The following is a 13,244-nucleotide window of genomic DNA, read 5'->3' on the forward strand; positions in this document are numbered from 1 at the left end:
TAACGATGCATGTTATAAACGCGAATTTCAAAAATTCGCGTTAATTTTATGAAACATAAAATAAACACTACTGGACCTAAAACTAAATTTTTATAATTTTTTTCGCGTTGTTAAAACACTTTGTTATATGCTTGTCCTTGCTCGAAGAAGGCGTTCTTTCAACTTTCAGCTGAGATAGCTTTATTTTTGTTTTCATCTCTTACAAATTAAAGAACATGGTTTTTATTGCTATCGACGAATAAACCCTTTTGGTTAAGAGCTTCCTCTTTTTGGTTTTATTAAACCAAAAATAAACTCTATCTCAATAGAGATCAATATGTTGCAAAATGAAATAAGATAAAATGATTTCTTTGATAGTATTTCTTATATTAGTGAACTAACTGTAATACAGTCAACTCTCTAAGACGGACACCTTCGGGGCCGGCCGCAACTGCCGTCTAAGAGAGGTGTCCGCCTTATAGAGAGTCGAGGTAACATGACACCAGTAATTCTGATATAATAAAGCTTAACCGTTGCACTATGCAACAAACCAATGCAAACTGCAACAAGACTAAAATAATAATAGGATCATATTCGCTTGTTAACGCAAAAGTTGAGAGCTTCTACAAACCGTAATACTGTATTAAAGTAGAAAACGACCTCTATTGTCCATACACGTAAGCAGAGAAATAATCCGTTTAAGCGTCTTTATTTTTAGTTCGTAAGCTTGGTATACACGTATCCTTAGGGCGCTGACTAACTTCGATACGAAGTTTGGAAGTATTTTCGCTAATAAGGCATTATAAAAAACACTTCTCAAGTGTCCGTTAATGATTTCAAAGTGTCCGTTGTCCGCCTTAGAGAGGTGTCCGTCTTATAAGGGGTTTGGTTACAGCACAATGACTGAAAAACGGCAAGGACCATCAACAGGTGTCCGTCTTATGGAGGTGTCCGTCTAATAGAGGTGTCCGTTAAGAGAGAGTTGACTGTATTCTTTAGATTTGCTTTGCATAATTCATAACAGACCTTTGTACATTATTGTAGATAACATAAAACAATTTTTTAAAAGTGCACAAAGACTTTTTCCCAGATTCTCCAAAATACCTTGGGTACGATTTTGTAATCAATATTTATTACACATATAGGGTGCCAATTCTTCAATTTCGTCAAGTTCTCATCGCCTTTTGGGATGAGTATTATTGTTCCTCGTTTCTGGGATACAGATAATGAACCTTTGTGGAAAGCCTCATTACAAGAATTAAGAAGGTCCTTACAGAGAAGATCGAAAAAAAAATTGATAAAATTCCTTTGTAAAACCGTCCTCTTTTGGGGATTTATTATCAGCAAAGAAAGTTACTGCTTCTTTCGATTCGTTGATAGTCAAATCTTTTTCTACGAAGCTTTGTTCTTCATCATTGAGTTGAGGAATGTTGAGATCCTCAATAAAGTCGTTGAATTTTTGCTCAAATGCATGGTTGTTCATGTTTCTGTTTTTTAGTGGAGTACATTTTCCTGGAAAAAAACTTTAATTTCCTTGTCCAAGAACAAAAACTTTTTGACCAACTCGGACTACTCTATGAAACAATAACAGACAAAGAAGTGTTCTGTATGAGCCACGACGCACGGTAAGTCATAAATTATTAGCGAATGTTTATCGATACTAAAGGATCTTAATAGCGGAGCTCCTCAGCGCGCGCCAGCGCGCGGAGCGGAGCACCATGGGTAATGCGGGTACGAGAGAATTTTTGTAAACCCAGGAGGCCGAGAAAATTTGGTGCGTACGCGCGCCGCGCGTACAGACTCTCGGGGAGGGGGAGGGGAGTCCCAAGGCAACCCAGGCAGGAGGGGCAGGGGAGACAATCTTCTGCATCCTTCGAAATGAGTGAGGTAATCGACTAAGATCTTTGATATTGGACATCCATTTTATGGTCAATTGACAGCTGTCAAAACAAGGTATCCGCTGACCAGTATCACATGACCATATCGCGGGCTCAGGTTTAGAACTAGTCAAGGTCGCGTGTTTTTTTGAAGTTGACCGCTGACCAAGTGATAGCATTGCTATTGGTCCGCGGGCGCAAGTTTTTTTTTTCCATGGTCAGTCCATTTAGATTTACATGAAGGACAAAGTGAACAACCCGGTCAGTTTGTAAGGTGAACGAAGCACAAGGAGAAACCGAGCAGGAAAAAGAAATGTCTTCGTAAATATTTCTCGGTCTACCTCGTCTAAAGGCTTTACACATCATGGAAGTTATGGCAAACGATAAGGGCTTACGGGAAGATCCGAAAAAATGGCACAGGTGGAGAGCGAGCGAGTTTCTACCGTTTCGGCGGCTGACCAGCTCCCACCAGCTCTAGGAAATTAATTGAGCTAAACGCAATTCACTGAAGTGAAGGAAAAAGAAGTGTCAATAGCTACACGGATGGAAAAGGCTGAAATAGACCTTCGCGGATAATTCAAAGGTCGGTGGTGCTGGAGTTAGTTATAATTTATAGCTTACACATGTACTACGCGGTTGGATAATAATACGAAAAACTGCGGCCGCTTCGCTTCCGATTAATTCATGAGCTGGTTGAAAGCTTTGCCCTGCTGAATTGACAAGCATTCTCCGACTTCAAATATGAGGTAACAAACTTTGACTTTACTGAATACACTGTGAAAATCTGTAATTATATGCTTTATGAGTGAATTTGCGTCGGTTTAGTGGTTCTGGTTTACAGAACTTTTATTAAGTTAAGTTGAATTGTTTATAAGCTTAATAATGACTTAAATGTTTTTATTCAAACTCCCAGCTAAACTTAGTGTTTTAGTTTTTTAATTCATCTATTTATTCTTATTTACTCGCTGTTGGAATTCGTTTGAACGAACTATTTTAGAGTCGCGGACGAATACGCCAAGAGATCGTTACGTTGCGACTTTCTTGCGTTGACACGTTTTTACCACACCTTAGCAGAACCAAAAAAAAAAAAAAAGTTTATTTCCACATAAAACTATCTTAGTTAATTATTTTGAGTAATTTTATAAAACACAATTGTTCGCTCTACTTGTAATTCATGCCATTTTAGACACTGTATGCAGCTGTGTATGCAAACTTTAATACATTGACTATCATTATGACAGTGTTGAATGTGTATCTTTGCAATGGGAATGTTTTTTCTATACAGGTAAGTTAAAAAGAAATCCCCAAGTAGAAAAGCTAAATATCCCATTGTAGGAAGGAAGGGTCACTACACTGAGTGTATAAACGAAAGAGGCTAATATTATTTTATTTGATGAGATCCATAAAATAAGACGGAATTTTTTATAAATTATTTTAATAAACAGGGCCATTAATTAGAGCTAGGGTGGTGGTTTTTAATAGATTATTATGTCAATCCTTCTTTTAGGTAGTGTTATATTCTGCCATTAAGCCGCAATGAATGAAGAATACCTACAGTCAAGTTTTGTTGAACTTGGTATAGAATGCTCTGTGCAAAGTGGACAACAGCAAAGTAAATCAGGTATCTAGTTTTATATTTTAGTTATAATTGAAATATGTTTTTATTCAGTTTAGTTCTTTTTTTACCCAGCTGCTTTAATCTGCATTTGGTTGCTGCCGACTTTCTTACTTTGTGAAATATTTGCATTCATTATTCAACTCCTCAATGGAGGTTGCCTATTCACCGAGTTAGGATTTCGAGTTGGATTTCGGGTTAGGTTTTTGAGTTGGATTTACGAGTTCGATTTTCGAGTTGGATTTCGAGTTGGATTTCGAGTTAAGATTTTGAGTTGGAATTCGAGTTAAGATTTCGAGTTGGATTTCGAGTTAGGATTTCGAGTTGGATTTTCGAGTTGGATTTTCGAGTTGGATTTCGAGTTAGATTTCGAGTTAGGATTTCGAGTTGGATTTTCAAGTTGCTTACCGTACTAAGCACTCCGGTTATACTACTATACACGCCAGTTAGCTTACTATGCACCTTTGGTTAGCCTACTACACACTCCTGTTAGCCTACTATTCACTTCGGTTAGCCTACTATGCACTCCAGTTAGCCTGTTTATGGTTAGCTTTCAATAATTGTAATGGGTTTTGCTTTGTCAAAAAAAATCCAACTCGAAATCCTACCTCGAAAATCCAACTCGATATCCTAACTCGAAAATCTAACTCTAAATCCAACTTGAAATCCTTACTCGAAATCCAACTCGAAAATCCAACTCGAAATCCTAACTCGAAAATCAAACTCGCAAATCCAACTCAAAAATCCAACTCGAAATCCTAACTGGAAATCCAATTCGAAATCCTAACTCGGGAGTTAGTTTGTCTCTCCTCAATGACATTCAAAACAACTACAATGTATTAATTAGTAGACAATTTAATATTTCACTAAAAGTATGTTTTCATGAAATGCCTAGATCTTGTACCAGAAAATTTCTATACCCTAGCCTCACTGTGGAATGTTAAATGGTTTGAATGTCACCTCCCCTCACAAACTCTTCACAAATTCCAATGTGTGGTTATGGCAGAAATCCATGGCCAGCTCATCTTCAGTGTATGAACCAGTGAAACAAGGCATCAAAGAGCCTCAAAACAACATGGAGCAGGAAAACAATAGCTCCAAAACAAAGAAATATTTCACAGGTTCTTACACCAAGGAAAACCCAAATATTCAGATCCATCCCATGTAAGGTCAATGGAAGTTCCAAAAGGGCTAGCGGGAGGGGGAGGGGGGTTGATTAAAGGCCAAACCTTTTAATTAAGAGGGGGTGTTAGGGTTTGCAGCGATGCTTTGAGTTTATTAAAATATTTAGTTGACTGTGCTGATCCATCTCTGTTAAATATCTAATGGATCCTTTTGCATCCAGTGGTTTGGCTTCAGTTAAACAAGCTCGAGTTAAGTGTTTTGTTTTATAAATTATTGATATTGATGCCAATTAATCAATTTTAATTTAATCTGTGGCATTTGACTTTTTCAGGGTTAACATGAGTTGCAGAGTTTGCAGTGCCACAGACACAAAAACAGACAAGGACAAGGACATAAATAGAAAACAGGAAAGATTAAATCCAGCTTGATGTTTGGGTGTCGTCATGATGCTATTTTTAAGAGACTATTAAAATCAAGAAAAGCTGCAAATAAGCAAAATTTAGATTTTAAATGTTAACCTATTTACAGTGTACTTCAGAAAACAACTTCTTGATTGACCTGTCACTTTCACATCTTGTTAGATGTAACAAGGGCATTATGAAGTGATCTTTTCAAAAATATTCAGCGAAAACAGTAACAGCAGAAATGGTGGTAGTTTAAAATTGCTATTTTCAATGTTTTGACTGGTAAGAAACCACATGTGACCAAGCTAAAATCTGCAAATGTCCAAATGTTTTGAGCCCTCAAGTACACAGGACTTACATGTAGTTGTCTAATTATATGATAAGATCTTTGGGGGAGGTAGTGGAGTTACAAAGCAATGTAATTATTTGAATTTGGATTAGTTATGCTGAAACTGGTGGTACTGTAATTTTAAAGTATAGATGAGTTTAAAACCGTTATTGCAAGCAATATGCATTACCAATTTCATTCTTATGTATTGTATGCTGTGTACAATTTATAAGAACAGCTATATTTTTAAAATAAGTGAAATATTCTAAAGCCAGATAAAATTTGCAGTATCCATAAGGTACCATGTAGCAACCAAATTGTGACTTACTTGCTTACTTTGTGAACTCCATGACAAATGGGCAACATGACTCCATAAAAATGTGGACAATAATACAAACAAATTTTTAAAAGAGTAGTCAAAGTATTGATGTTTTATTTTTTTTTCTTGCATAGTTTTATACACAAGCAGACATGATTCTATTTTTTTTTTCTGGGTAATCAAATAACAATTTAACTGAGTTTGAGACTCAAACAATATTCTAGCTTCCCAGAATTTTTTTTTTTTTTTTCTGTAAGTGAAGTGAAACCCCTTAAGAGGAAGGGGAGTCAAAAGACATGTAAAAGTGAATAAGGTTCTATCTTCTTCTTCTTTTGGGGGAGGGGGGGGGGGTGGGGATGGGGTGACCCTGTTCGGTGGAATGACAGAATGTCACTCCTTTGTTTCCGGAGTTAGGTTCACCCCTGTTTGCTCGCAGTTAGCTTTATTCATCTGGTTTGCTTGCGGTTAGCTTTCACTCTAGTTTGCTTGTGGTTAGCTTTCACTCCGGTTTGCTTGGAGTTAGCTTGGTTTGGGCAATATGCTGTAAACCATTAGCTATAACCTCTGCCATTTCCATTCAAAATTAAAATATAGGCAAATAGTGAAAATGAAAATGAATAAATGAGTGAATGGAAAAAAATTAAAATCAACCTTATTATAAATGTAGATGTTTGTTATTTCCTTTATACTCTAAATGTTAAGTGATTTTTTCTTTCTTTTAAAGCTGGTAAAGCAACAACAAAATTGCCTAATTTGCCATGGGATATGCCTATCTACCCCGACATGCAGCCCTACTCCTCCCACCTTTTTTCTACATGAAGGTAACATAATTGCCCGTTTTGCAACATAATTTCCTATCCAGACTTCTTAATGATAATGCTTTCGGTGGAATTATAACATTTTGATTGATTTTGTTTGTTCTCTTATTTGGTGTTGCTGTACACGGTACCCTGAGGGGGAGATGGTACTCCCAAATAAGAGCTATACGGGTATGTGCCGCTCAACAGGGTATGCTTTTTGCCTCTCTGACTCTGAAACAGGGTATACAAATCACCCTTTTGACTCAGGAACAGGGTTGATTGTTTTCCCAGAATCCTGATTAAACACTATTAAGTATAGCTATGAAACTCCGCTCCTTTCATCGCTTTATCTCCAAGCCACAGACGAAGTCAAGTGAGAGCTTTGTGATGTACGCTTGTGTTTATATTTCCATTGTGGATATTGCTGGAACAGGGTACCTACTTTGCAGTGTTTGTCTGGAACAGGGTCGCAAATTGAACCTTTTGTCTCTGGAACAGGTCCAGAGTCTCAGCGGTGCACCCCCATAGTAAAATTTAGGGAGTACCCCCCCCCCCCCCCTTCAACCCCGGACACGGTAAAAAAGAAATAAGGAAAAATATTAATTATTATTTATTAAAAAAATAAAACGAATATAAAATTCTCAGCCTTAAAGTTTTACAATGGCCAGAATTCAGAGTTCAATAAAGTGCAAAATAATTAACTGGGGAGTTCCGCTTTTAGGCTTGCCTAAATCTATATATTAGGGTTTAGTTAAAAGGCTAAAAACGTCTTACGTCTGGTAAATGCTCAGATATCCTTCATTTTGAGTGTTAAAAGCTGAATTTTTGAGTGGCCACTTCGTTGTAAATTGCTTAGTGCATCCAGTCCCGGGAAAGGATATATGATTACGCTAATTAGACACGTAGTTCAAATCTGGAAATCTTATTGTACAATTTATCAGACATACGTTAATTGGTTTATTCAAATATATATGGGGAGAACTGCATTCTTCTAGGAAAAATTAAAGCCAATTTTACCCTTTTATAATCAGCATTCTGTAAAAATTTACCTAAACTTTAAGCTTCAATCGCCAAAGGACTTCCCCCTCTCTCCAACGGGGTCCTGTTGTACATGACTAATTGATAAATAGTGATTGTTACCAGACGGATGACATATGCACTCATCTCCGATGACAGAAATCGTTGTCAAACGGCGATAATCATGCGACCTTAGCCTTCTCTCTACTCCTCTACCGAGGTTTTTAAATAAAGTACTACACAGCTCAGATCAATCAAATACCTGTCAGTGACTGAAAAATCGATGACAAAACTTTTGTCAGGACTTATTAAAGGTGTACGTTGTACCACTGGACTCTAGAAATTATCTGAACCTTCGAGAAAAACATGTTAACAGTGACAGAATGTAATTAACTTTGACGTAACGACCCCTGTTACGACACGCGAAAATTCTCGCTTTTTCTGGGCAAGCCCCATTTGTGTTTTAAAAAGAGATGGAACAAGGAGACATCAGATACAGACATGTTCCCAAGGACTCTTACCTTACAGATAGATTACGAAAAATCTCTTAAAAGTCCTAAACTCAGTGCGCAGGACGCGTATTATAAGCAAAAACTTAAAACGTATAATCTGGGCATATACTGTGCGAATGACGACACCGTTCATTGCTTTCTCTACGACGAAACTGTCGGTACTATTGGACCAAATGAGGTAATATATATCTCTTTTGGATCATTTACTCAAACAACTTGAAAGTAAGCTTGGAAAGCATGAGCATATTATCGTATGGTCTGACAATGCGCCTGGGCAGTTCAAGGAGTGCTATTTGTTCTTTTATATGGATCTGCTAATAAGACGGGGACAATTCCTAAGAGCTGATCTAAAATTCTTGCTAGAAGGTCATACATATGCAGTTTGTGATAGACGCTTTGGAACTATTCAAAAGTTTCTCCGCAACCAAGAGATAATCTACGTTCCAAGAACATGGGCAACTGTATTAGAACAAGCAAATCTATTAAACGTCGCAGTTCACTGGGTTACGTTGGACTTGATAAAAGACTACAAGACTTTCCTTCGACTTGAGTACATTAGCCGAAATGAAGATTGAGAGAAGGAGAAATTTCAAGTCCACGACATCGCATGGCTCAACTTTGGATACGGCGAAAGGCCAAGCGAAAATGGACTTGAACTTGTTCATCATCCAGAAAGCGTATTTATACGATTTGAAATCAACGCTCAACAACCACCACGCAAAGTTTCCTTCATAAAGAAAAAACAGCGAACTGAACTAAGACCTGATTTTCTTCGAACTTTGCGACGGAAAAGGGAGCCGATACCAATTGACGTTAAAAATGATTGCGTAGCATTAGCTAATAAATACCTATCTAAAAGCGCAGTTCAATTTTATCAGTCACTGCCAGCAATCAACAAAGAAAATAAAAGCAAATGAGAGCGACATGTACGGCGCATTCAATACCGATGGTTTATTGAATCCCGTTTGCGGCAAGAAAAACAAGTGATAGCTTTTATAAACACTGCCGGTCAAGGACCTAACTTTAAACAATAGAGATGAACGATCTAACGTTTACTTATAAAATGTTTAATTAAAACTAGAATTAGGAAGGTTTACACGCTTTTTTCGTGCGATAAATGTTCTGAGATATTAAATTGCATGCTTTAAATAAAACATTTGTTTCAGTTGTTAGTAATACGTCATTAAATACTGTTGTCAAATATATAACAACAACGTCCTTTTTTATTTTATAGTATCGTGAAAACTCCGACCGCCTTTCCCGCTTTGCTAGGCTGAAAGAGCAAGCGAAGCGAAGCACTGGCGGAAACTGCCTAGAAACTGTTACTACAAAAAAATAGTTTAAAAAACCTAACAGATAATAGACATGCAATCGGATGCTTAAAACACAAAGCAGTAACGACTGACAGCTTTGAAAATAAATGTGAGGCCCTTTTAGGGGTTTTAGGGATAAGGGATAACCAGAAAAATAATTTTAGGGATAAGGGACAACTGACTAAAAAATACAGGGATAGGGGACAAGCTGAGATAGTTTTAGGGATAATAAAAATAATAAAGGCCTCGTTAATTTTAGGGATTAGGGATAACTGTCCCCTGAACCCCCCTAACAAGGCCTCAGATATATCGAACGTCTCATACTCGTTCGCAATTCTAAAAGTATCGTTGCATTTGGATCTAACCGACACTAGTCAGCTCAACGTCATGTCGATATTATAAGCTTAATAATAATAATAATAGTAATAATAATGATGCAATAATGAAGCTATTAGCAGTACTTTTATATGCATTTTTAACCATCTTTGGTGACTAAATTTAGTTGTTTAGCGGGAAGCATGCCCCCGGACTTCCTCGTACCCTCGCGCACTAGCCTCCCCCCTTCCCCTCCAGCCCACCCCCCTCCCCCTACCGCCCCACTTCTAAATTACATGTTCACATCACTGGAAAGCTGGGACTCTTCGCTAAGGACAATCTTAAAAATATAAACAAAGCAACAGTTAAACGTGATACGAGTAAAACAGACAACTATAGGCTTATCTTGAATGTTATTTATTTCAAATAGTCGGTGGAGTATTTAGCCGGGAGTATTTATGGATCTTCTTGTAATCGTTGTTTCTTTGCGAGAACAAGCGTGTCATACTTGAGAGAGGCAAATCTGATTTCACTTTCTGTCAAGTGAGCTTCCAGTTCCTTTTGCAAATTATGCCTTTCTCTGACACGTCTTAAATTACCGTTCTTAATCTCTGAACTAATCTGGTTGATTCTATTTTGCTTTTCATCGCAATACTGGCAAGTGTCTACTCTTGCTTTCCGAAAACTCAAGATGTCTCGCAGATTTTCATCAAATATTTTTCCAAACGTACAAAAACTGATCACGGGGCCTCTGTTCTTTGCCCTTGAGCTGGTCGTTTTGAACCCTGGATATTCTACACAAAAACTTTCCCACATTCTTCTCATCGAGACATTTGATTCAAAGTATTGTTTTTCAGTTCGAGCTCTACGGTAATGTGATTCACAAGCCTTGTACGAACAGATATAGTTAATCACAGTGTCTTTGGCTTCTGACAAGAGTCTCGTTGTTTTGTGTTCGTGCCTCCCTCGCTTGTCCTGTTGGATGGAACCATCTGGATTCATTTTATTCAAGAGGACTTTGATTTTAATATTAGAAATTCCGTAACATTTTGTAAAGGCGCCCCGGCAAACTGTTCCCAGAGAGGGTATTTCATAAGTTATCCTCCTCAGACCACTGGGACAAACCTTGACTTCCATAAGTCTTGCGAGTAGGTAATTTTGTTCGTTGTAACTTTTCTGAAGAAAACTCTCTCTCAGCTGTTGTATCAACAAACGTACCCGCGTTCCATGTCTTATCAAACAGCCCTGATTGCAAGAGCAAAGCAATGATATTTTTTCCAGTTCTCTATGAGGTCTGTTTTTCCTGGCGGTGGTTTGCTTTCGTCTTCTTAGGTAGGTCTTCTTAAGTTTTGACTGGGTTTTTTTTCGTCCTCTTTCCACTGAACTTGAAATTGGCGGATTCCCTATATGTCTCCAGGGATTGTCTGCTTGGAAATTGTAGAGCAGTTTGTTTACGTCTACTTGAACTGATGTGCTTGAAGCGTGAATTTCGTTGTCACTCATTCTGGAAGCTTGTTTTCCTTGTCTTGTCTCCATGTTTTCCGTGGAAATATATTTTTGAGAACTTCGCTTTGCTTTATATAATTACTGAGAAAAACTCGCGTGGATTCTCGAATATTCTTCGTACAAGCATCCCGGGGGGGGGGGGGGGGGGGGACTCGCATATGAAAGTGACGGGGATGCTCGTCGTCTCGCTTAGGGGTGTAAATGTCGGACTTTTGGTCTCGCTTAGGGTGTTCCGGGAAAAAATGCCCAAAACGCCAATATTTTTAGCCATAATGGTCTCGTTTAGGGTTACACACGAAGAAATATACAAATGTAAACTCCATTCTTAGTTTTTTGGTATCTTTTAGGGGTCAAGAAAGGCTTGAGCCACACCCAGATTGGTCTCTTTTAGGGGTTCTTTTCAAAATTTCCGACGAGCATCCCCGTCCGTTTCATATGGGAGTCCCCCCCCCGGGACAAGCATGACGATATTAGTTATTACAGATATCCCGCGTAGAGGCCGCCCTTCTCGAAAATTGACGCCTCGTTGCGTAAGGGCTAATCCAGACATGGGAAACGGAGGGCTAGGGAGGGAGTGGGGGTGGGGGTTAGAAACAGAAAGTGGAAAAGGGAAACTTCAGATAAAAGTATGTGTAAAACATAGCTGATAAAAGTTTTGTAGATAAGAGTTATTGATTTCTAATGCTAACAATGTAAATTGTAATGAAAGTAAAAACACAAAAGCTGATCATGAGAACGCACAGAAAATTTGATCACCGTAAAACCCGTGGAGTTTTGTTTATTATTGTACTGGCATGGCTAAGAAATTATAAAATGAATTCCAGAAAGTGTTCTTTGGAAGGAAAGTGAATAAAAAAATTGAAAGGAAAGGATCGATATCTGTAGTATCTCGGACGGGGAGGCCTTGTGTGACCTTGCGTGACGACCGTGACCTGATGTTGACACGTCGCGCAGTTTTGGCGCCTTCGGCCGGGCACAGTGCAGTGTCGAATGGTGAATGCGAGACTTTGCAAAACGACGAGACTAATATCTTTTCTGCGAGCCCGAGAGCTTTTTAGCCTTGCAAAAAATATCAGGACTCCGAGAAGGCGTCAAAGAAAAATTCGAGACGACGAGACCCCTGAAATTTGGCGAAAATTTTGCGAGACACGCATTTTTTGAAGGACCATGCATTCACCTCCCGAGCAGTGAGCTGAGGACAAACTGAGCAACTAAAAAGGTGAGCTTAATTTGTTCATACTTCAGCTATAAATGCGTTTTGGGAAACTTAAAATGTAAGAATTTTCTAAGACGGATAACTCAAACTCAAATATGTTACAGTTTCTTTCGTGCATGCTTGTAATTGTAAGCTTTATTAGCTTACCACCACAAAGCTTCAGAAAGCTTGCGAGGACTGATCGAAGAACCTATTAATGTTTAATATTTTTTTTTCGCAGAAAACTGACGGACATATTTCAAAGCCCACCAGATGACTAGGTGAGTGAACTATACCACATCCGAGTTAAATGTACTATTTCATTTGCGAACGCTATGCAATCTCAATACGTCAACGGCTACAATTTTTTGTTTGTCGACCGAGAGTCGCGGCCTAATCTAAAGAATAATCGTTTAATCACATTTGATAAGCTTGTTTCGATCGCTCTGGACGATTTATGGTAGTTCTGAGTATGGCTCGTCTTCGTAGACCTTCGTAGATGGCGGTATTTTTTTGTAAAATTTACAAATGTTCGCTGTGACTACAACACGGAATATCAGATTCTTAGCAACTTTTAGTGCATGTTTCTAAACTTTTTTCAGGCTTTCGTTAAAGTTTTCATGTTACGTTTGTTCTATAAAAATAAGGTTAAGGGAATTTCTGGCGGACGTGGGAGCTGTGAGCAAAAAGGAAAGTCACCAAAGAAATACAACACAAGAATATTTTGAAAGGATTCTTTAAGAAGAAACTATTACTATAATTAAGCTTCCAAAAGGCTGCTTCCAAATTAAATCGCAAGTCACCTCTAAAGGACGCGAAAATGCTTGAGAATTTAATGGCAAGGTCACTTGGACTAAGAACTTAACAACGGTTAGATATTATTTTAAACAGTGTTCAAAATGTTGCTAATACGTGCAATATTGAACATTATAGTCTTGT

The 13,244-nt window shown here is 38.1% G+C and overlaps 1 protein-coding gene and 2 long non-coding RNA genes across 3 annotated transcripts in view; 2 read left to right on the forward strand and 1 right to left on the reverse strand.

The window, feature by feature from the left end:
- Positions 1-13,244, reverse strand: part of LOC144652032 (uncharacterized) — a 132,114-nt gene that overhangs the window by 67,213 nt on the left and 51,657 nt on the right. The gene's annotated exons all lie outside the window — the stretch shown is intronic.
- LOC144651857 (uncharacterized) overlaps positions 1-13,244 on the forward strand; it is an 81,344-nt gene that overhangs the window by 36,438 nt on the left and 31,662 nt on the right. The gene's annotated exons all lie outside the window — the stretch shown is intronic.
- On the forward strand, positions 2,073-5,739 carry LOC144652008 (uncharacterized). Its single transcript, XR_013570414.1, has 3 exons — positions 2,073-2,602; positions 3,364-3,477; positions 4,928-5,739. It is a non-coding gene; the product is annotated as an uncharacterized LOC144652008 (long non-coding RNA).

Source organism: Oculina patagonica, chromosome 4, assembly GCF_052425735.1.
Source record: "Oculina patagonica isolate OP01 chromosome 4, crgOcupat, whole genome shotgun sequence".
NCBI classification, from domain to species: Eukaryota; Metazoa; Cnidaria; class Anthozoa; order Scleractinia; family Oculinidae; genus Oculina; species Oculina patagonica.